The sequence below is a fragment of the Arvicola amphibius genome, chromosome 2, assembly GCF_903992535.2.
Source record: "Arvicola amphibius chromosome 2, mArvAmp1.2, whole genome shotgun sequence".
In the NCBI taxonomy this organism is placed as follows: domain Eukaryota; kingdom Metazoa; phylum Chordata; class Mammalia; order Rodentia; family Cricetidae; genus Arvicola; species Arvicola amphibius.
Window position 1 is genome coordinate 23,200,750 of NC_052048.2, and position 25,962 is coordinate 23,226,711.

Sequence of the window (25,962 nt, forward strand, 5' to 3'; positions counted from 1 at the left end):
CCTGGTTACTCTCCCCTGACTTGCTGACAGCAGTCAGCCCTGGGCTGATCCAGTAAAGGAGGCAAACCCAGAGTCTTTCTACATAACCTAATGCAGCTAAGAAGCTAAGTCTTCCTCCATGGGCCCATGGCAGATCTCCCTGTTGAAGCCAATGTTGTCTCCCTTGCTTTCTCTCATGGCATTGCCCTGAAAGTACTTGGCCTGGTTCACACATGTGCAGCTATTCCTATTGGTTTTTTTTTTTAAGTCCAAGTTCCATTTTATGTTTCTAAGGTGTTTTCTTCTGTCTTTATGAAGCCACATCTTCACATGGGCCTTGGCGGAGGTCGTGGTGCAGCACGAGCAGGTCTAAATCGTGCTGGGGCTGTTCGGTCCTTCCCAGCTTCCCAAGATCGATTCCTGACTACCTTGCTATGAATAGCACAGCTCACACAGTAATGCAGCCTGACATAGGGTTTGGGGAGCACATAGGCGTCGAAGACACTTGCTTCGGATATGTCCCTGACGGCAGCCACCTCTGCGATGTTCCGAATGATGAACTTTTTTAATGGCCTTGTCCTTGGGCACACAGCAGGCACAGTTAGTGCAGCAAATTGGCTGCACATGGCTGCGGCTCTTTTCGGCACGACCGTTGTTTCTCCTTTTCTGGTCATCTTGGAGCCAAGAATCGAAAGAGGCTCCAATTGATGTTTTTATTTGTCCTATTATCAATGTGCAGATCCCCTTTTACTTCACAAGGTCCTAAAGAACTCCGACCACATCTGATTAGCTCAGCATTGAATATAATGCTACTATTAGCCTTGGACCTATCACAGGGGTACAGTGTTGTTTGTGATGAATGGATGAATGAATTGCCTGAGTGCCATCTTGAAAGCACAGGTTTCATCAAGTGAACCCACCATCCTAGCACTTTTTAAACATGAAGAGGAAGTAGAAACTGAGGAACAGCAGGGACGGGATGGTGGTCTGAGTCATCTTACTCCATAAGAGTGGTCAGTCTTCATGACAAATCTTAAAGAAATTTATATATCAAAGGTCCAGATTTCAGTGTGAGTCCTGAACTTGTCATTGGTTGATTCAAAGCCTCAGTTTCCCTGAAGGAAAATAAACAAGTGTCTAAGTTGCAAGGTAATCATAAGCATTGAATGTTATAATACCTGTACAACACTCAGCCAAGGCTTTGGCTTTCACCACACAGTCAGGAAAGAAAACCACTGTTGCTTCTCTTATAAATAAGGCTCAAAACAATGCATAGTTCCTCAGTTGCTGTGCTAGCATGAGACAACTGCACAGCTGCTTATTTTTTCATTTGTTTTAATAATGGGACCAATAGCACAACTTTTCACAAAACACACATACACACACACACACACACACACACTCACACACATACATTGGCTGAATACATAGCCAGTCTGTAGATAAGAATAGTCAGTGTTTCAAGTGCACACACGTGATTTCCATGCCACTCCATTAAAGACATTTCCTGACTTCACTTATTTTCTGAAAGAGAGACATAGTCAAGACCGCTTCCTAGTTCACAGGGAAATGGCAGAGCCACAATAGGAAAAGGATGTGGCTTCTTATATAACCAGAAGTCAAATCTTGCCAGCATTACCTGCTCAGTGCTGGACTGTTGAGAGTAAAGAAGACACTTCTAGCTTATTCAAGAAATGCATCTCCAGGATACCTCATGATGGCAAATAGCCTAATTTATTGGAATCCTTACTTGACCAATCTCACTCATGAACCGTGATGCAAAAATACTCAATAAAATGCTGGCAAACCGAATCCAAGAACACATCAGAAAAGTCATTCACCATGATCAAGTCAGCTTCATCCCAGAGATATAGGGATGATTCAACATATGAAAATCTGTCAATGTATTCCACCATATAAACAAGCTGAAAAAATCCACATGATCATCTCATTAGATGAAAAAAAAGCCTTCAACAAAATACAATATCTCCTCATGATAAAGGCCTTGGAGAGATCAAGGATACAAGAAACATACCTCAATACAATAAAGGCAATATACAGCAAGCCAACCACCAACATCAAACTAAATGAAGAGAAACTCAAAGTGATCCCACTGAAATCAGGAACAAGACAAGGTTGTCCACTCTCTCCATATCTATTCAATATAGTACTTGAGGTTCTAGCTAAAGCAATAAGACAACAAAAGGAGATCAAGAGGTACAAATCAGAAAAGAAGGAATCAAACTCTCACTATTTGCTGATGATATGAGAGTTTACATAAGGGACTCCAACAATTCTACCAAGGAACTTCTACAGCTCATAAACACCTTCAGTAATGTAGCAGAATACAAGATTAACTCAAAAAATTAGTAGCCCTCCTTTACAAAGATGATATAAGGGCTGAGAAAGAAATCAGAGAAACATCGCTCTTCACAATAACCACACATAGCATAAAACATTTAAAAATAACTCTAACCAAATAAGTGGAAGACCTGTATGTCAAGAACCTTAAAGCTTTGAAGAAAGAAATTGATGAAAACACCAGAAAATGGAATGATTTCCTATGCTCTGGTGTAGGTAGAATTAACATACTAAAAATGGCAATTTTACAAAAAAAATCTACCAATTCAATGCAATGGCCATTAAAATCCCAGCAAAATTCTTCACAGACCTTGAAAGAACAATACTCAACTTCATGTGGAAAAGCAAAAAACCTAAGATAGCCAAAACAATCCTGTACAATAAAGGAACCTCTAGAGGCATCACAATTCCTGACTTCAAACTCTACTACAGAGCTACAGTACTGAAAACAGCCTGGTATTGGCATAAAAACAGACAGGAGGACCAATGAAACCGAATCAAAGACCCAAATATCAATCCGCACACCTACAAACACCTGATTTTTAACAAAGAAGCAAAAAAATATAAAATGAAAAAAGAAAGCATATTAAACAAATGGTGCTGGCATAACTGGATATCAACATGTAGCAAAATGAAAATAGATCCATATCTATTGCCATGCACAAAACTTAAGTCCAAATGGATCAAAGACCTCAACATAAAACCAACCACACTGAACTTAGTGTGAGAACTTAGAAGAGAAAGTGGGAAGTATACTTGAACTCATTTGGTACAGGAGACCACTTTCTAAATATAGCCCCAATAGTACAGACACTAAGAGAAGCAATTAATAAATGGGACCTCCTGAAACTGAAAAGCTTCTGTAAAGCAAAGGACAGAGTCAACAAGACAAAATGGCAGCCTACAGAATGGAAAAAGATCTTCTCCAACCCCACATCAGACAGAGAGCTGATCTCCAAAATAGACAGAGAACTCAAGAAATTTCTTTTTTGAATTGGTCATCAAAAGAATAAATAATCCAATAAAAAATGGAGTAAAGACCTAAACAGAGAACTCTCAACAGAGGAATCTAAAATGGCTGAAAGATACTTATGAAAATGCTCAACATCCTTAGCTATCAGAGAAATACAAATCAAAACAACTCAGAGATTCCATCTTACATCTGTAAGAATGGCCAAGATCAAAAACACTGATTACAACTTATGCTGGAGAGGATTTTGGGTAAAGGGAACATGCCTGCATTGCTGGTGGGAGTACAAACTGGTACAGCCCCTTCGGGTTTCAGTATGATGATTTTTCAGAAAATTAGGAAACAACCTACCTCAAGACCCAGCATTTGTGGGTATATACATAAAGAATGCTCAGTCATACCACAAGGACATGTGCTTAACTCTGTTTATACCAAAATTGTTTGCTATAACCAGTACCTGCAAGCAACCTAAATGCCCCTCGACCAAAGAATGAGTAAGGAAAATGTGGTACATTTATACAATGGAGTACTACACAGCAGAAAAAAATAACAACATCTTGAAATTTGTAGGCAAAGGGATAGATCTAGAAAACATCATATTGAGTGAGGTAACCCAGACCCAGAAAAACAAATATTGTATTACTCACTCATAAAGAGCTTTCAGACATAAGGCAAAGAAAAACCAGCCTATAATTCACAATCCCAGAGAACCTAGACAACAAAGAGGACCCTAAGAGAGACATACATAGATCTACATACATAGGAAGTAGAAAAAGACAAGATCTCCTGAGTAAATTGGGAGCATGGGGACTATGGAAGAGGGTAGAACGGGAGGGGAGAGAAAGGGAAGGGAGCAGAGAAATATATATATATATATATATATATATATATATATATATATTATAGCTCAATAAAAACAATTAAAAAAAACAAAGAAAATGGCTAGGAACTAAGAACATCTGTATTGGAACCCACAATTCTTCCAGTCTAACTCTGTTTCTCATACTGTGCTGTTAAGGAATATGGTATGGAAGGTATTCGTCGTTCTTTTGACACCAGCCCTGGACATTAAAGATGTCCATTCATCGTAATAAGCATCTTAAGTCCATCATCAAGGCTGATCCTCATTCTACCATAGAACCATATGATCATGACCAGGTCACTCTGACTACTGGGCCTCATTAAGGGTGAGTTGTATTATTCTTGCCGACCTCACAGATGCATGAGTAGCCTGAGAGGGAGCAGAGGGCTGGAAGGTGCCATGCACTGAGGGATGGCCCTGATGCTTTCTGTTGAATCCCTGGTTCAATCCTCTGAAACTGTGAGGGAGCTGGCTCGCACTCATGGGCCCCAGCAGTTAGAGGGAAAACAGGCGTGTCTTTCAGTACACACGATTACCTGAGCTGTGCCCACCTGCCATTCTCCCAGCTGCTTAAGCTGCTTCTAATGAGAGTGCCACCCTGGAGCAGACCACAGCGTGAGCTTGCAAAGTGACTCCTGGAACATATTTTCCAAGTTGGGAGCCAAGGTGAAAGACATTCCCCGGGGAACACACAGAACAGGGGGATGATAGAAAAACTCTTGCTGCTGGAATCCCGTCTCAGCCCCGACACTGGGGCATCCTCTGACCATTTACCCCAATTATGCTGTCTCCAGACTCCATTCTGGAAGGACACATGGGTTGAATCTTGTAATCTGGAAGTTTCTCTTCTAGTTTTACACTTCTGTATGGTGCACCATGGAGAAAAGCATTTAGGATTTAGAATTCGGATGCCAGCAGCTGGCGACTCGTTCATTCCTGTGCTTGTTTAGTTTCTTTAGTAGGGTCCTATTAGTTCTTACTAAGTGGGAAGCACTGTGTGGATGAGAAAGAGGGGACCAATCAATTTCCTAGGGACTGAGGTGGGGTGGAGGGGTGGGGGGTGGGGTGACTACTCTCAGCCTGACACATAAAAAAAAAAAAAAAACAGAAAAAATACCTGAAAAAAAATTGTTGCTGTGTAATTAATTATATCCATGGAAGTAGCCACACAGCACATCTGTGTACCCGATTCGATGACTCCATTCATTCATCTGTTTTTCCGCATGACCCTGAAGCAATGATGCCTGCAATGAGAGAAAGCACCCATGTTTAACGATCAGCGATGGCTACGAACCTCAGCAGGTTGAAGTGCAAAGACTAGAGAATTTCCATGCAAGAACAGAAGAGATAAGACCATAACACGTGCACGACGGCGCCGGAACCAGACTTCTGGGCTGCTGCCCGCGATCTGTCACTAGTTGTGAGATCTATGCAACCCTGACCCGAGTACTTTCCCTCTTCGAGCCTTGGCTTCCTGTCCTTTAAAGTTTGCATTAAACTCGGTGGTCTCCTAGGACACTTTGGGGTCTGATGTTACATGAGGCGGCCCCTGATGTTATCCTGGGAGGGACGGCTGCCTTCTAATAACAGCAAAATGGGAGCTCCCCAAAGCCAAGGGCAACACTTGGGCTTCCTATACATGCCTGATTAAATTACTAAAAGCCGAGCAGGTCCTGACTGGGGAGTCTAGGAAATTGCTGGCTATCCGGAACAGATTTCTGAGGTTAGTGTGCGAGAGTTGTCCTTGGCTCACGTGCACAGCCCTCCAGAGGTCCCTTGGCGTTGTGATAAAGTGTGATGAAGTTCAGCTCCGCAGAAAACAAGCCTGAACTTCCTCTCAGGCGGAACGCTCCTCTGCTAAGGAGCCCTTCACTGCGTGGAGTGAAGGAAGTGGGTTTATACTTTGATTCTGTTTTTTTTTTCCTCTGTAGTCATTTTTTTTTAATTGTACAGAGCTACAGAAGCAAACCTGAAAAAAGGGCTGTGAGTCTCACCTGACAGTTACAGGTTATTTGTGTTGTACCAGGGACTGCCTTGGAGCATCTGGTAACGGTGTACATGCGTGCGTGAGTGCGTGCGTGCGTGCGTGCGTGCGTGGGTGTGCGTGCGTGTGCGTGTGTGTGTGTGTGTGTGTGTGTGTGTGTGTGTGTGTGTGTGTGTGTACAGACATGCTCATGCGCTGTTGTTGAGAGAAGGACTGGGTGGGAATCTCCTGTGAGATTCTCCGAGATGGTGGGACATATCAAGCGGGTCACACAAGGACTTCCAGCATTTTGTTTTTGCTGGCCTTCAAGTCCACATAAAAGCCAGCTAAAGCCAGGGTGTCAGTCCTGATACCAAGAGGGAGATGTGGATTAGGTTCATTCCGACTCAGGATGGAAATTTGGAGGACACAGCAGTTCAGCATCATCAGAAACCTATTGTGCTTTTACCTACAGAGATAAGAATTTTGTAGGCATTTTCTTGTCCTTAAGATTTATTTTTGTGTTATTAAATGAAATATATGTATTTGTGTCTGAATGTGGGCATGTGCACATGACTATCATTGTCCCTGGAAATGACAGCATTTGTCAAGACTGACCCAGTCACTAGCACAAAGGGCTTAAGGAAGGGAAGATTTATTTGGGATCATGGTCCAGAGGGTTCGTTTGGTCTATGTCTGCTTGGCCTCATGTGTTTATGAAGAGTGTCCTGGTGTGACAATCTGTGTTATGGAACATGCAACAAGCAGGAAACAGAGACAAAGAGGAAAGAATCATTAAGAAGATATCCCTAAAGATCCACACCTCTCCCCCGGCAGTGACCTTTGTAGATGCAACTTCAAAAGCTTCCGGTGCCTCCCCAACAGAGTCATCACATAAAGACCAAGTCTTTCATACACGTTTTTTGAAGGATATACATTCTATCTAAATCACAACATCACATTGACACATGCACTTCTTTATAGCTCTTCAACGTGTGCATATTTGTGTTGATTATACAGATAAGGAAACCAGAGCTTAGAGATATGATCTGAAATTTGTAAAGGGAAAAAAATGAAACTCGTACCTTGGTGACTTGTAAACCTGAGTTTTCCTACAAGACCAACCCAGTGTACAATGAAGGTGTGGGGACACAAATTTGAAGAAGCCATAGACACCACAGCATCGGTGATCTAAAAGATGACCTGAACTGTCTGAGCCCGTGAGAACAACTGGCAGGAAAAGAAGGCAGAATGGGACATGTCCTCATCTGGCAGAGTTAAAATCAGGAGGCCGATTTTTAGTCTTGCTTCTTCTGCCTCTTATTTCTGAGCCCGGCAGATTTTGACTTCTCTGTATTTCAAGGCTATGTCAGGATCTCCTTGACAAAATGAAAACAAAGGTGCTTGTGGGTAAATAGATGGCGAATGAATGAATTACCATAAGCCGTTCGTTCCGAGTTCATTAATTAATGTCGCCTCATTCATCAGCTATGCTGCCTAATTTACTAGAGAGGGTCAGCTGTCATCAACTCCCGAGAGTTTACACAAGATTGAAATAATTAGTCCCCGAGCCTGGGGGGATGTGGAGACTGTCTTGCTCTTTTAAAGAACTGCACCCTACAAAACCGGAAGCCAGTATCAACATGAGCTATTGCTTGACAATGAGTGGAGGGACTGACCCTTATGCAATTTCAGAACTGCACGGATCTAGAAGAGGGTATGTTTTGAAAAGATGAGATAGGATGTTCACTTCAGTATGTTGAAGGACATGAATCTAATTAGCCTTCTCTCCAAATTTTTACTAGGGCAGAAGAAATTTTGTGATAAGCTACCCATAGCCTAATGTATTAAAGCCAGGCAACCTACCATGCAAGAAACAACTCTGGGATGGACTGAGGAAACCCCTTCCCATTTGCTCCCTACAGTAGTTGGCTGCCAAGTCATTCCTTTGAGCTGAATTTTTATTGTTATTCTGGAACAGGGGCAACTGATGGAATAAGAAGTAGTGAGAGGCGAGTTCTAATGGGATTGAAGGTGATGGAGGAGGGTCATCTGTCTATGTGTTACTTTCATTGGTTAATAAAGAAACTGCATTGGCCCTTTGATAGGACAGAAAATTATGTAGGCAGAGTAAACAGAGCAGAATGCTGGGAGAAGGCAATGAGGCAGTTGCCATGACTCTCCTCTCCGAGATGGACGCAGGTTAAGATCTTTCCCGGTAAGCTACCACCTCGTGGTACTACACAGATTATTAGAAATGGGTTAATCAAGATGTGAGAGTTAGCCATTAAGAGACTGAAACTAATGAGCCAGGCAGTGTTTAAAAGAATACAATTTGTGTGTTGTTATTTTGGGGCATAAGCTAGCCAGGCATGCGGGAGTTGGGCGGGAACGCAGCCCGCTGCTCCTTCTACATGAAGGGGATTTGCAGTTCAGAACATAAAGCCTGGGCATGTTCAGAGACTGCCAGCACTGACGGGCAGCTGGCTGGGAAACTTCTCAAACTGTTCAAATGTTGTTCTCTGCATTTCTCTCTGTCTCTCTCTCTGTCTTTCTCTGTCTTTCTCTCTCTCTTTCTCTCTCTCCCTCTCCCTCTGTCCCTCCACACAGAAACATACACACAAATAGTTGTGCATTTTGTATTTGTAATTTGCTTGCACATTACTCTCCCACTTGCCCAGCAGAGTCTTGGCAACACGTCCCCCAACTGTGTGTAGAATCACTTGAAAGCATATTACATAGACTTCAGGAATTCTGCATGGTAGCAAACTAGTTCCCCAAAACAAGGTAGGCTTTAAGGACCGGCAGAGCAAGCCCAGAACAGAATAGGAAGTTAAGAGTTTTCTGTCAGGCTCTTTGAATGGTGATGAATAACCTTTGCTCCTCGAAAGCGTTTAATGACTGTTGTGGTTATTTTTTTTAATCAGCATGACACAAGCTGGGGTCATCTGAGAAGAGAAAACCTCACCTGAAAAATGCTTCTGTCTGACTGTGTTGTAGGCAAGTCTGTGGGCAATATCTTAATTAGTGATTGGTGTGGAAGGGCCTACCCTCCCACGGGTGACTCCATCCCTAGGTAGGTAGTCCTAGGTTGTACATGGAAGCAAGTTGAATAATTCATGGTCTCTACTTCAGTTCCTATGTTCAGGTTCCTGCCTTGAGCTCATACCATGACTTTTCTGGGTGATGGATGACTATGATCAGAAAGTCCAAACCAAATGAGCCATTTCCTTCCCAAGTTTTATCATAGCCTTGGAAAGCAATCTAGGACAATGGCACTCACTGGGTATGAGCATCTCTGTTCAATGTTTTCCACAGTGTCTTGAGGATATACATTTGAACCAAAACAAAATGCTTCTAGCTGTAGGCAAAACACAAAACTAGGGTGTGTATACAGAAGTACATAATCGTGTGTGTGTGTGTATGTGTGTGTGTGTGTGTGTGTGTGTGCGTGCAGGCACACATGCATAGTATGGACACAAAAAAGAAAAGCTTAATCTTTCTTTCATTCATACTGTCCATGTTCACCTGTGGCCATCAGATGCTACACTAAAGCATCACCTTAAAACTAGATATCTGTGAGGCTGTTTTGACCATCCTAACCTGTATAGAAACCTGCAGAACTTAGGAGACTGCACAAGTGAACTTGGGGTAAGGGCATATGTAGAAGAACATTGTAATAGACAGGGTGAAATAGGAACAGCAATCCCAGAACACATTCTGGAAATGTAGCTTGAGGAGGAAGAGAGGGAAAGGTCACTCTGGGCATAATTTGGCTTCAACATCAATTTTCCTTCTAGGAGAAGTTGGCCAAGTAAAAAACAGAGTCCTTGCTTTTTCCCTATAAATGGGCTGGGATATTTCCCCAAAGCACCATTATGCCTTCAAACATTCTTTTACTATATTTATGTGGGAAAGAAAGAAAATAATTCACAGCCTCCCCAGTTCTTTTTCTCGCTGCTCTCCATTTGTCTGTGTTGCTGGCATGTTATTTCACTGGAGAGGAATGTCCTATTTTAAGGGGTGGAAGGCAGTATGTGGGGTGGAGGTTATACTAATAAATTTTGACATGGAAAGAAAAGAGTCCTTCTCTTGTTTCCTTATGATAAAGGGAAATGAATCCAATAATCTTGAAACCAAATGTCATCACAAAGTGATGTGAGGACCTTCAGAAAGAAGGACATGTCTCTGAGCATGCCAATGATGTGCTCAGATAGCAGGAGGGGACAGCAGTACCTGAAGTCCCTCCCCCATTTCATTAATTCTCTAGATCCCTGGGGATCTTCTGGAAGTCCTCTGTTTTTCCTTCTCCCCAGAATGTGGTGCCTCTCTGCAACTCACCTTCAATGATGCCCATCACAGGTTCTCAGTGTCATTTGCAGTAGATGCCTTGATTGTTTCCAGGGGTCTGTGAAGCTTGAAACATTCAAAGATTAATTAAGAAAAGTTTTCCAGTAGTTTAAATGTAGTGGTTTGCTAGGGCTACTGTGGAAAACAACACAGAACCAGTGACTTTAGCTAACAACAGTCTCTATACAACAATTCTGGAGGCTGGGAATTAAAGATGAAAGTGTTGGTAGTTTTGGTTTCTGTGAGACTTTCCTCCTTAGTCTGCAGAGGACTGCCTTCTTGCTACACACTGTGTCCTTTCTTCTCTTTCTTCTGTCTGCATGCATCCCTGGTTTCCTTCTCTACATACAAATGTCCTCATCCTCGTGTGTGTGTGTGTGTGTGTGTGTGTGTGTGTGTGTGTGTGTGGTTACAGGGCCTTGTGTGTTAGCAGGCAAGTATTGAACCACTGAGCTTAAATCTCTTACCCCTTTTTTAAAAAGTGTTAACTAGTTTTGAATTTGAGACAGTGTCTTGTTACATTTCCCAGGCTGGTGTTGAATGGGCTGTGTAGCACTGGCAATCCCTGAACTCATAGCTACTCTCTCAGGAGGCTGATTATGGGGCATATTTCCTCTTCTTGTGAAGATCCAATGTAGATCGGATAAGGCCCATGTGAAGGGTTTCATTTTAACTCAATCCACCCTTTAAAAATCGTCTTCAGCCAAACATGTCACGTTCTGAATGCCAACATTAGAACTCCAACATGCAGGTTGAGAAAGGGCACAATTTAGCAATTCAGTGATAAGAGGACACTCTCCATACTCAGCAAAAGAGGCATCTTCAGCCAACTCACATGAAAAAGGAAAACAACAGCCTCAATTCTGTGTCAAGAGCTGACAGATGGAATGGATCTTCTGGAAAGAAGTGGGTGTTTCAAACAAATGTGGTGATGGTATCTGCACAACTCCAGACAGTTTCTGATTATATTACATGTTTAGTGTGCAAAGACAGCTCCACCGAGGGAACAGTAGATACAAAACACAGAGAGCTCCCTATGAGAAAATGAGGGTTAAACAGTGTCATGTAGTGGGAAGTGGGGGTTGGGTGACTAGGTTGGGTACAGAGTGTAAAAGTCTGTAAATATGCTAATGATTCACATTTACCCTCTTTATGTAGTGAGGCTGGAGCTTTGGGCCCACATGCCTCTGACTCTCTAGGCAGATTTTGATGTACAGTACTGTGAGAAATGGGCCAAAGAATGAGAGGACCTAGACAGAGCTCTCATTTAGAAAGTGGCCCACCAAGGCCAGAATGAAGGCAGAGGTCTCCCTCACTGCAACAGTGTCTAAGTAGTGATGTGGGATAACTTTCTTTTTGTGTTGCTTTTATTGGTTGATGAATAAAACTTCTTTGGCCTATGGAAGGACAGAATATACCAAGGCTGGAAGAGATATAGAGAGTAAGCAGAGTCAAACAGATACCAAAGGAGGCAGATGCCATATAGCTGCCAAAGGAGACAGACACTCAGAACTTTTCTGGTAGGTCACAGCCTCGTGGTGATACATAGATTGATAAAAATGGGTTAATTTATATGTAAAAGTTGGTTAATAAGAATCTTGAGCTAATAGGCCAAGCAATGTTGTAATTAATATAGTTTCTGTGTGATTATTTGAGTCTGGGCAGCTGGGAAATGAATGAGCAGGCTCTGTTTATAAAATGGTGCCCAATGTGGAGCATGGATTCACATAAGACCTAAAAAAAATGCTTACAGAAAAGGCTTCTAGATGCACAAGCCAAGCCAAGTGCAGTTCCTTGATAGCTACATTTTTTTTTCAGATAGGCTCTGTTTGCTGGTGGCAAGCAGAGGCACAAATTCTTTTTTTTGTTTCCAGTTTATTTATTTTTTATTAAAAATTGCCATCTCCTCCCATCTCCTCCCCTCCTCCTCTCCCTTCCCTCCCCTCCCCTCCACCCATACCCCCACTCCCTCCCTCTCCAGGCCAAAGAGCCATCAGGGTTCTCTACACTATGTTGAGTCCAAGGTCCTCCCAACTCCCTCCAGGTCCAGGAAGGTGAGCAACCAAACTGACAAGGCTCACACAGAGCCCGTCCATGTCGTAGAGACCAAGCCCATCGCCATTGTCCTTGGCTTCTCGGTCAGCCTCCACCATCAGCCACTTTCAGAGAGTCCGATTTGGTAGGCTTCCTGACTCAGCATTAGCAACAAAAACTGTGCAGCCTCTTTAAGATCCAGCTTCCTGGTTTGTGCTGATGCAGTTGTAGAGCATTTGAATGGGGTCTAAGAGCAGAATGTTACAAATTGCTTAATGGTGACAGAACTACTGCAACCCTGAGCTATGAGCATGGCTCACAGAGGTGGTGAACCTACCTCTGCCATGTTGGACTGGGTGTAGCAAACAGGTAGGGCTGCAGAGTTGGTCCTAGCCACACCTGCTTACCATTTCAGAAAAGGCACTCTTGGTTAGAAAATGATTACAGATACACAATAAAGACAGATTCAGATGACAAAAAAAAATTGACCTCTAAATGGGTCACAGTGCTGGATAAATGTAATGGATTTTAGAAAGAATACATAGATTAAAGGAGTAAAGATAACAAAATAAATATTGAAAGTAATAAAATAATATTTTTAAGCCACATAAAGATGGAATATATAAAGAAAGTCTGGATTATGTATATTGTTGTGTTTTCTTTGAATTTTTGTTTGCAGAGAAAAATTTAATTCTGGGGGCTGCAAAGCTAAACCAACACATATATTTTAAAGGTACCTTGACTTCAAAATTTAAGTCTAAGTATATGTTACTTTGGAAAAGAGGTTCTGCTTTTTTTTTCACAGAAGATGAGAATCTATGGATTCCTCCCAAGATTATGTGGTTTGATGGAACAAGACCCCCTAAAAGATCTCTGTGAACCATAAGAATATTTTCCCAACAATAAGCAGAAAGTAGTCTAGAAAATGATGCCCAAATTCCCAAATATTGTTTATAAATGTTTGTTTTTAATTAAAGGAGGTTGGTTATAAACTGTTAATGGTCACAATCAAGGTTTTTCTTAAGAAAAATGGGGGATATAATACAGAGATGAATATTTTGCATTAGTATGAACTTTGGTCTATTGATACAAATTTAAGGTCAATTTTGTCACACTGTGTACATGTATTTCTGCTCTTGTTTAAGATATTGTGTTTATATAGCTCATTTAAAGTGTAATACATATTTAAAAATACAGATTAGTAGATAGTCATCTGTAATAATCAAACTTATAGTCATGTTAGTTAGGCTTTCTAGAGGTATAAAAATATATTTCAGATGGATAGGTATTCTCCAAATCTTTCAAAACCTACACAATATGGCATTTAAAATGTTTTATGATTTTTAGACTTTTCTCAACAATGAGCATGACTGATTCTGGCAGCACCAATTACTTCAAGAGGATAATGGGCTTCAAAGAACTTTCTTATACTGTTTGCTAGCCATTTGGGAAAGAAAATATTCTTACCTGGACTGCTTGATGTAATGCTGTGTGAACTGGACATGCAGGACCCACAGAAAAAATGACTGTTGAACTTGCCTAAAGGTAAAACAGACCTTCAAGTTTCTTGTTTTATGGAAGAGTCTGTATGACATTCTGCAGGACACAGAAGAAAGTTACTTACAAACTGCCAATATAGGAAAACAGCTTTTCAAATTTCCTGCTTCATGAAAAAGTCTGCCAGATACTATGAGCCTGTAGGCTAATGATGGATGACTGAACATTACAGAAGAACTTTGGGTGACTGTCTAGGCAGCAAGATAGCTCTAACAATTTTAGAATTTCAGAAGTTGCTTATAATGCACTTCCTGCTTACTTAGGTAATATTATATTCTTCTGAGGTCTTTGAAGAGTTGAAGACAGATAGTTATAATTATAGTTTTCCTTAATTATGATAAAGGATAAATTATATATATAATTTAAACTCATAAAGAAATATTGTAACTCTAATTCTTGTTTGATACCTATTTTGTTATACATAGTTTTACTGTTTTCAAGTTAAAGCCTTACTTTTTATTTAGGCAGAAAGAGGGAGATGATGTAGGATGTCGTTCTGCATATGTGTTACTTTTATTGGTTGATGAATAAAACCACTTTGGCCTATGGCAGGCTGGAATAGCTATAGAGAGAGAGTAGGCAGAGTCAAAGAGATGCCATGTAGCTGCCAAAGGAGGCAGATGCCATGTAGCTGCCCAAGAAGCAAGAGGTAACAAACCATGGGCCTAATAGTAAAATATAAAATAATAAAAGTGGGTTAATTTAAGATGTAAAAGCTAGCTAAAAATGCACCTAAGCTATTAACCAAACAGTGTTGTAATTAATAAAGTGTGATTATTGGGGTCAGGGCATTTGGGAAATGAATGAGTGGTCACCTACTACAAACTGGAACTCTTTTATTCTTTCAGACCAGACAAAGGCCTGTCAAGTCAGAGTTTGGGAAGATCATTGGTAGAGATGATACACCCTTTTCTGTAGAGGCCAATAGGCAGAATACCATCAGTTTCCCTTATATTTGAACTAAAACTATAAAGAATAGAAAGGAATAAAATCAGAGGCCCCTAACATCTATATGGAGAATCTCCATGGTCATGTGAATACTTTGAATTAGTTTCTTGGGAAGTGTCATATAATGTCTCTTTCTTGTGTAGCACTCTTGGGAGAGAATGTGGATCTTCTACTGAATATTAGCTCAATTTAATACTAAGCTTCCCCGCCAAGTCCTAACATCAGGGTTTGAAGTTCATTTGTCTATGATGTGGGTCAGTATGTGTCTTGCCTGCCAGATAAGATGAGGCTCCTCTACTTCTAAAAACAAATCCCATCCCATGTTCTGGGAGTTTCTATGCTCCATCCTGTATGTGTCAGCACCAGTGTAACAATGATGACAGTGACTCTCAGGGCCCTGGCTTTGTGGTAGGAATCAGGCAGATATCAGTGGGTGACACAATGTCCTGCTGAACCTGTCTTCCAAAGGACCCGAGGAAGAACCAAACCTGAGCAGTGGCTGTCTTTAAACAAAAGATATCACAGGGTTTGTGTAACAGTGATCCTCCAAGGTGCAAAGGCCAAAGAATTATTGGTTGGCCTGTGAAGGTGCCTGGAAGTTCAGTTTAGTCTCTTAAAAGAACCATGTACCCAGAGTGTATCATGACAGCTAACCTCGGATGTCAACTTGACCACATCTGGAATCCACGAAAGCCCAAGTTGTTGGGTGCACCTGTGAGTGATCTTCTTGATCACATTGCTTTCTGTGGGCCCTGTTTTCTAGTGCCAGCCCATATAAAACATGGGGAAGAGGGAGGCTTTTGCTTTTTGTCTGTTTGCCCTCACTCTTACTGAAAAGTTTGTCTATCCTATTGCAGCAGAAAGTAATTGGTGTAGGTGTGTCTTCTATCTATCTGTTGATTTCATTTGTTAATAAAGAAACTGCCTTGGCCAGCCCTTAGGTGGGTGGAGTAGACAGAACAGGAAGAAGGAAGTGAGGCAGATGGCTCAGACAGTTGCCCTGCCTCTCCTCTCTGGGGCAGACTGCCATGCCTCTCCTGAGAGAGACAAATGCGATGAAGCCAGCTACCAGGTCAGACATGCTGAATCTTTCCCGGTAAGACACCATTCGTGGTGTTACATAGATTATTAGATATGGGTTAGTCAAGATGTGAGTTAGAGGCTGGAAATAATAGGCCAGGCAGTGTTTAAAAGAATACAATTTGTGTGTTGTTATTTTGGGGCATAAACTAGCCAGGCAGCCAGGAGCCGGGCAGGATGAAAAGCAGGCCTGCCCGCACCTCATCACTACAAGTAATAAATGCACTTTCTTCAGAATTCTACCATAGCCTGAAAAAAAAATAGTTCTTTGGGAACCCTCCCGGACTCCAGCACCAGATCAAGACTGCAGAGCTTGGAAGACTGAACAGGATTCTTGGCCTTTCCGTTGTGAAACAACCGTTGTTAGACTGCTGGGACCATAGCCTGTAAATCAGTTGTAGTCAGGGGCTGGCCACATTCCCGCCACCCCGCTCCTGGCTGCCTGGCTAGCTTATGCCCCAAAATAACAACACACAAATTGTATTCATTTAAACACTGCTTGGCCCATTAGCTCTAGCCTCTTACTGGCTATCTCACATCTTGACTAACCCATATCGAATAATCTGTGTAACACCACGAGTGGTGTCTTACTGGGAAAGATTCAGCATGTCTGACCTGGCGGCTAGCTCCATCGCATCTGTCTCAGGTCAGAGCATCATGGCGACTGCCCCAGGGAAGAGAGGCAGGACAATTGCCCGAGGCATCTGCCTCACTCCCAGCATCCTGTTCTGTCTACTCCACCCACCTATGTTCTAACCTCTCAGGCCAAGCAGTTTCTTTATTAATTAACCAATGAAACAGCAGATAGATAGAAACACTCCTACATCAATCAAACAAATCCCCTATATATTATATTATATTATTATATTATACTTATTATATTCTTATATTCATTCTATCACTTCTGTTTCTTTAGAGAGCCCTAGCAATTCATCTACCACCCATTATATAACCATTGGCTGTTATACAAAGTGAACTGGAATTTAGCACTATAGGGGATAAGGGACACAGTCAAAATGAGAAGAGAATGGAGAAAAGTTGGGGAGTTGGCCCCCATTAGCTCTTAGACATTCCATGGAGTATTTGACATATACCATTTACTGATGAAAGGAAGGCGTGACTTTCTATTCCACACAAGAACTGGGGAACTGACGCTACATGAATTGTGCAGGTTCACGTAGGCATCAAAAGGTAAGACCTTGAAATTTCAAACCCACATTTAGTCTATCACCTCTGGTATGGAATTATCAGGGTTATGTTTGATAATAAAAGGGAGGGGGTGGAAAAGCCTTGCCTTCGAGGACTGCAGAGCCCACTCCCACTGCAGCTAAACACACAGAAGTGTATCCATCAGCCAATGTATTTGTAGTCTTCCTGGGGTCTTATGTAAGTGTCACATTTATTTCTTTTTATTGCTGTGACCAAATTGCTGACAAGAAGAAACTTAGGGGTAAAGTCATTTATTTGGTTTTGTCATTCAAGAAAGGATACAGACCATCATAGAATAGAAGGCATAGAGACAGGAACCTGAGGCAGACGGTTCTGGTTTTGTCCCCGTTTAGGAGGAGAGAACAGACGAAATAAACCCAGGCTGTCCAATCTCAAGCTCTGCCATAGCAGCTCACTTCTACCAGAGAGGCTCCCCTCCCCACACCTCCTCAAGTTACAGTCTTCCAACCGGCATCTCTAGCTGGGGACCAGGTGTTCAAACACATGAGCCCAGTGGGGCACATTTAACACGCAAACCGCAGTGCCGGGTGTGTGGACTGCTACAGACATGTCTATATGGTACTCGCATGCATGTGTTACTACTTTGTAGCAGCTGTACTTGCTGGGATTGCCAAGATCAACATCTACGTGAAAGAGCTGTTAAAGGGCTTGTTCTCATCTTAAGCGTTCCCTGTCAGTGGCGATTAGCAGACCACTTGCTTTCCGGATAAGATAACAGTGCTTTTTATGAATTTTGACGCTAGAACAGTAGTGTTATTTTGGAAGAGGTTATTTGCCAAAGGCCTAGGGCATAGGTGTGGTTTCCTTCCATTAGAATTTATCAGGCTTACACACCAGGTGCAATGGCTACAGCCTTGTGTTGGTATCTTACTGGCCGGACAGTAATTGGGGAAAGTAGAGCACACCATCTTTAGTTTGTGTGAGAAGCAGCTCAGGGCAGATATGTGAGTCACTTGAGGCCCTTCAGCTTATTGCCTCATTGAGACAGAACTCACAGGAAGTTTGTACTATTATCACCCACCTTCCTTCTCTCAAGGACTTGCCCCACGCCACACGGCTGATAAGACCTTGAGCTGGAATTTGACCCCAATGTCCATCAACCTCATTTCTTTACCTTAAGTCTCTTGCCAATCCAATAAGTCAAAACCTCTGCTTCCTCAGACTCTAGATGATGGGTGGTTTCATGTCACAGCCTGCCTTCCCTTTGAGAGTGTGAAAAGGACCCTCCTCCACATCCCCTGAGCTAGAGAGCACCTTGCTTCTAAAGCTTATTGGCGTCGCATCTAGGCTCTTTTCAGAAACAGTCATTCAGTAACCAGGGCCACTTTCCGTATGATTCCTTTACCATTCTAAGGGGCTCGAGCACTAGACATATTCGTACATGAGATAACATAACCAGGTACCAGAAGAGGAAATTCTTTGCCTTCAAAGCCAAAAGACATCAAGATGGACTCTGGACTCTTAAGGACTCTTTACTAACTGATTGTGGGGGATTTAGGGACCCAGAGACCTCTGCCAGGAGATCAGCCCTAGCTCCAACATTTGGCCAGTTCAGGGCCCCCAGAGATCAACTTTTGTTCAGTGGACCTGAGGTTCTTTCAACACAGCTGAAGGTCCCACTTGCTTCAGCCTGGGTCTTCTACAATCTGCTCATTTCCAGGGAACTGCTCACCAGCCAGCCAGCCTGCTACATGCCCTGCCTGGCAGAAGTGCCTTTTAAATCTAAGCCTGGATTTGGAAGTGTTATCTTTTTATCTCATTTCAGCTTGGCGTTGCTAGTTTTTTTACCCCACCTTACAAATCTCAAGATTATTTTTAATACTCTACTTGTAATTCACTATATCCCTATTGCTAAGAACTGAGCAATCTACAAGCTTAGAAATCAAGAACTCTGTTCTTCTTCCAAGGCCCTGATGAAAAGTAAGAGACGCAGACACACATACAGGGTTCCCTAGATGTTGCTCACACCTGATGCAAGCTGGCCCCAGCCTTTGAGACAAACCAGCCTCAAGCCAGTCCGTCTTCTTTGGCACATTGTCTAGTGTACACTCTCTAGATCTGGAGAGCCACAGCTTCTAGTCTAAGAACTAAGAACCGCTGATTAATCACCTAGTCCAGAATAGATCTACAACCTCTGCTTCTTTGTCTCATCAGGAACAGACTCATAAGATTTCATAACATTCTAGGATATTTGCCAATGTGTAATATAATATTTAGCTATTTAATTTAGTTTGTGATTATCTTTCTTTCCATTTGCCCATTTCCAGTATCCATTCAACTTTGTGGCACACTTCAAAGCTTGTAAGATTCTAACCCCTGATTCACTCAGTATGTTGATAGATGCTTTATCAGATCAGATCTGCCTGGTTGTTCTTGTGGCTGTTTGTCTATTCTTCCATGGCGGGCTCTAGTAGACACATTTGGAGTCTATTAATTGGACTCCAGCTCGCGCACAATGCACATGGAAACTTCCCTCCCTCCTTGCTCTCTTTCTGGGGAGCACAAAGCTGTACTCTCAGGACCACCCAGTGAGGTCAGCAGGCAGCAGCATCCTCTTGTCAAGCCATGTCCCCCACACCTTCATTAGTTTCCACCCTGAAACCAATTAGCAAGTTATAAAAGATTCTACAATTTTAGGAGTGGGAGGGGATTCTGAGAATCTTAGTGCAGCCCTCGCCTTGGGTCCCTCACAGAGGGAACAAGGCCTAAAGAGTTTTACACAGTGCATCCATGATGGAGACAAGTGCCAGTCTCTTTCACCTGACTCCTGGCAGGTGCTTCGCCCTATACACGGACACTTTGCTAACCTTAGCAGTTGGCCTATTAGATATAGTTCATTGCACGTGTCTGTGTTTGATTCCCAGATCCCAGTGGAAGGAGAGAATTAGCTCCCAAAGGCTGTCCTTTGACGTCTGTGTGCCCAACCATCGCACATGTACTGTGGCGGGGGCACAACATACACAAACACAAAACATTTCTATTAAGTAGAATAGAAATGAAAAACTCGGTAGTATGTTAGAAGCCGTTATCAATGAGGCAACTGATTTTGGTTGAGTAAAAGTAACATTTTAAGAAACTCTGACTTGAGGACACTCTAAGTAAGGGGCCTGAAGCAGAAGCAAGCACAGCTGTGCTAAGACTGGCCCTGCTCCTCCTCTTCACTCCTCCAATTATCCTAGTCTTTCCTCACTAAAGTAACAAACAGCTGGGAAGTACTAAGTGCACAGCAGGCGCTGTTTCTGGGTTCTTTACTGTAATAATCTATGTTCCGTTCCTAACACCCTTGTGAAATAAGCATTGGTATAATCATTTCTGCTTTATAGATATGGAAAATGGGCCACAACAAAGGTCAGTAAGTGCTCTAAACCGGCACAGTGCTAAAGGGATTCCTCCCCGCAAAGGCACAGATCCCCACACTGTGATTTTTAACTGTTCTGGAAAGGGCTTCCTCCTGCTCATAGGTGACTTAGAAGGACATCCTTATCAAGGTGTCTGTCTCTTCCAACAGAATGTGGCTTCAGCTGATGCAGCTGAGCTGATAGGTTGCTGGGCACTAAGGAAGGCAAAAGGTGTGTCTGAGAGGGTGTCTTCTGACAGGGGCTGCTGGAGCAGTTGTGCCTGAATGAACGTCTTAGTCGACCTTGCTCGCATGCTGGTGCCATGGGGGACATAGGGAGGATTTTCTCAGGAGAGCTAACCTTGCCTTCTTCCTCACATAATAATGCCACATGCCCAGTGCTCTGAGAACATAAGGCCCTGTGCCCCAAATGACCTGACGATCATTTCTTTCTTCTTGAATCCCTCCATGCAAGCAATTTCAAACTGAAGCAATGCAGTACCTTCTCCTCAGTGGTGCCCAGACATTGACCAAGGCATCATGCGTGTTGACTAAATATGACCTTCACAACCTCATTTCACACATGGGGGACTTCTCAGAGAATCCACTACATGTTATCAAACATCTCCATCAAGAGCCACTAGGTTTGGTTTTAAAGCCCTGGCTTCCCCCTTTCCTCTCATCCCCCCACTTCCCTTTCTCTCTTTTCCCCATGGTTCCTCCCCCCTCTTGGCTGCTCCGCTGCCATTATTTTTGAATTCTCTTATATGGTCTCACATCTCTTAGCCTACTTTAGGGCGCAAGTCCTCCAGGTGTGTTCCTGGTACCCACAGAGGACGGCTCAGATAGCCTCTGGCACTGGCTACAGTGAGCCTCCTCATGGGTGCTGCAAACTGAACCTGGGTTCTCTGCAAAAGCAGCAAGTGTTCCAAACCACTGGGCATTCTCTCCAGTCCATAAACTCCAGTCATTAAAGTCTAATACATACAAGTGTTCTTATCACTTCCCAAGGAATGCAAGGCCACCTGAATCCTCCACCCATTCACAGCTGACTTCTCTTTCATGCTGTTATGGTCATTTAATTCTACAGGACATGGCACAGCTCCGTCGCTAACACACAGTCATATTCCTCTCATCCTTAAATTTTATGTTGCCTTCTGTCGCTTTCTTTCTCATCTCTATGAAATCATTTTCCCCATGCTGGAACAACCGCCATTAACATTCCATTACTGCATATCCTTTAGGAATGAACTACTCCAATTTCAATAGTCTGGGAGGAACTTTATTTCAACTATTTTGAAGACTACGTTTTCCTAGATAAAAGACTTGAGATAGCCAGGTATTTTCTGTTGTACCTTAATGCCCGCTGTTGTCTCAGCACTGAATCTTCTGGCTGTAATCGAATATAAGGTGTATTTTACCTTTGATGGCTTTTTCTTTTTCTTTTTGGTTTCAATAGAGTTGCTAAAATTTACCAGAAGCAATATGCTTTCCTTTTCATTTATACAAATTCAGCATGGCTTAATCTCCTGGGTATATGAATTGGTGTCTTTTGCCAATTTGTAAACATTTTGATACTGTCTGTTGCCTCCCCTAGTGGGACTCCGATTATACATGTATTAGCCCTTTGCTCTGTGCATCATGTTTTATGTTTTTTTTTTCTGTATTTTCTAATGCTTTTGGGTAATGTATTTGCCAGGATATTTTCTACTGACCTTTTGCCTGCTGCCTAGTCCTTCTTCCATGTTACAATAAAATATGAATGATTAATTTCTGTTGGAGCTTTTCAGCTCTAGTATTTACATCTTGTTATGGTTTAGATAAATGTCTCTCTAAAGATCCACATATTCAAGGGTGGGTCCAAAGAGTGGGGACAGTGGAAGGTGGCGAAGTCCATATCTGATGAGGACTAGTTAGAGACCTTAGGTCACTGGGGAGCCTAACCCCTCTTCATTCATAGTCACTGTTTCTTGAAGCAGGTAGTTTTGTTCACCCACATGCTTCTGCTGTGATCGCCCTGAAACTGTGGCAATAGGCAACTAAACAACACACATTTGATTGTTTTACATTCCTATTCTCATTAAACTCTTCATCCTACTATACATGGATTTTCAACATGGTAAATTGCTTTAAAGTCTGTGTGTAATAAGTTCAATATGGAACTATTCTGAGTATTCGTTTTGTTGTGAGATTTTTCTTTTCCTTTTGGTCCTCAATAATTTGGAGCTATTTCTTGATGAGTCATAACTAAGGATAGAGATTGCATAGAAAGAATTATACAAATCATTTTAAGTAGGCTATTCTTTTTTTCCTTAACTTCTTTTTTTTTACTTTACCACACAATAAGACTGAGAAAAATTTATCTTTGGCTAGAAATGGTTAATACCTGAATTTCTTCCATTGTAAAAGTGTTTCTGCTTTGTTTCCCTGCTGGCACTAAAGAGTGGTGTCCTCAGTATTCAACACTACCAAGAGCCATTCCTCTTCAGTGACTCTTAACTCCAATTTCCATGTCTGGATCTTGGGGAAATTATTCAAGGTTCATGTCGGTCATGTGTTCTCGGTCACTACTTACAAATCCACTGTGTGGTGAGGTTGACCCTCCGTCTTCCTGCACCTCCCCTTCCCAGAGTTCCCATTCTCTCACATTCATGATACTTTGGTTGCTGTATGCTTGTTTCAAAATGCCCTAATCTTCACTCAACTCTTTATTGTGGGAATTTCAAACAGAAGGGAAAGGTTATATTATAACGAACCATCATAGACACAAAACAGACTCCAACATTTGAATTTTATAGTTCTCGAATTTGTATGTGCCTCACCATCTTCTTATCCCTCTGTTTACCAATTCACATCATGTTTTGGTGAATTTCAGGATAAATAAATGACATTAAGACTTTTCTCTTTAAATACTTCTGTGTGCATTTAATTAAGCTGAGTTCAATATTGCTTAATGGATATTTCTCATTAGATACAACATATACATAAATTAAATTGCACAAACCTAGAGGAATACTGTTTTGACAAATGTGGGCACTGCAATCTAAGGCTCTATCATTCCAGGAAATACCTTAGCGCCTCTTTCCAGTAGATTCTCACTCCTTGCACCACAGAAGTAGAAATATAATATTTTTGCACACTAGATTCCTCCTGCTGGCTATTATAAGAATGGCGTCCTAAGAATGACACTGGGGAGTTAGACATGGCTCAAAGGTTAAGAGCATGTATTGTTTTCACAGAAGACTCAAGTTCAATTCCCAATTCCCACACCAGGCAGCTTCAGAAGATCTGGCGCTCTCCTCTAGTCTCCGTGGACATCTTCACTCCCATCTGAACATATCTACACACAGTCAAACATATATATACACATAATTTTTTAAAACCAGTTTTTAAGAAAAGAATGGAGTCAGATAAAATGCTTTCTATAAGACATCTTTGACCTGACATAGCGTCTTTGAAATTCGCTCTTATTATTCTGTGTCTTCATCGTTCTCGTTATTGCTGAGAAAGTTTTCTAGTCCTCATATCTAAGAGTTTGTTTGCCATTTTTCCTCTTATGGATTTCTAACTTCACTCTCTATTCATTCTTGAATTGACTAGGACATGACTGCTGTCCAGAACACGGGTTGTTGTGCTAAACAGACCACACATCCTTGACCAGCATGTGTATCTGGCAGACCTCAGTGTCGTGTTCTGCAAATGGCCATTGCATCAGAGTTGCTCATGGGACGATCTTTCTCTTTCCTGACATTTTTTTACTTTTTGTTCTTGTTTCCTAAAGAAGACTACTGAAATTTTAAATAGGACTGGGAATTTTCTTTTTCTTCCTCATCCATAAGTTTTTGCTACTTCATGTAGTCGTAACCGTGACCTGCTCTTAAACTAGAAATCTAAAACCCTAAACCACAAGAGAAAGACAAAGACAGAAAGAACTTTTACCCTGTAACCAGCTTCTTTGAAATGCTAGCCTTCATTGCAGAATCCATTCACCTTCAGCCTTGAGCAAGACATAGTTTTAACTGTTGGAGAACTGGCCTTCAGAGCTTCTGTGGCCAGGCCATACGCTGAACCTTCAAATAAGTTTTAAAGTATTTTTCCCAGCCCAGCTTTTAAAGAAGTTCTTGATGGAAGGCTTCACATATTACAAATTAGCCTACATTGCCAGAAGTCAAGTTTCACAATAAATTTAGGAAAGATTTATATCTCCATAAATAGATTTAATGCATTAACACAACATAAATATCACTATTAAATTTAAAAATGTTTATCCATGCACAACCTAAAATAGTTCTATATAACATCAGTGGCACAGACTTTGACAAAGTACCCATGATCTGAAAGGAATAGATCAATAGCATGTGAATCTCACATTAAGAAGGTATTTTGACTGATCAGATACCCAGACAGCCCTGAACCAACTACACAGCATCACTTCAAGGCAGTTTTTGTTTGTTTGTTTTATAATTTATTTATGTTTATCCTATGTGCATTGGTGTTTTTTCCATATGTTTGTCTGTGTAAGGATGTCAGATCTTCAAGTTATAGACAGTTGTGTGTTGGGGGAGGCTGCTCATTCGTTCCCTGCTGCTTAGACACAAAATAATCACACAGAACTCTGTCTCAATTGCAATATTGTTTGGCCAATAACTTAAGCGTATTTTTAGCTAGCTCATATCTTAAATTAACCAATTTCTATTATTTTATACTTTACCATGAGGCTCATGGTTTATCGGCAAGGTTTTGGCATGTCTGTCTCGAATGGGGCAGCTACATGGCTTCTTCTTGACTCTGCCTTCTTTCTCCCAGCATTCAGTTTAGTTTTCTCAACTAGCTCTATTTTGCTAAGCCACTGGCTGAAACAGCTTTATTCACTGGCCAATAAAAGCAACACATCTACAGATGGACTTCCCATACCAGTTGTGAACTTCCATGTGGGTACTGGAAATTGAACCTGGGTCCTCAGAAGAGCAGCCAGTGCTCTTAACCACTGAGCCATCTCTCTAGCCCCTCAAGGCAGAGAACAACTCAAGAGCTGTTGAGGCAAGAGGTTCTATTTTGGGAAATTCTGCACATCAGAAACACCACCTTTGACTTCAGTTGACATCAGTACCCTAGAGCTCCCACCCACCTACATGAGCCCTACTCTGGAAATCTTGTTGATCAGCCAGTTTGTAGGAAAATGAAACTAAAAGTTCTACCAAGTATTCCTTTAGTAAAATGGATCTTCTTGTTTATTTTAATATGGAGAAAAGAAGACGAAGAAGCAAGAAAAAGATGGTTGAAAGGTTTTT

At 41.8% G+C, this 25,962-nt stretch overlaps 1 pseudogene; it reads right to left on the reverse strand.

Moving 5' to 3' along the window:
• Positions 1–305: 305 nt before the first annotated feature.
• Positions 306–10,492, reverse strand: LOC119807119 (annotated as a pseudogene).
• Positions 10,493–25,962: the final 15,470 nt, after the last annotated feature.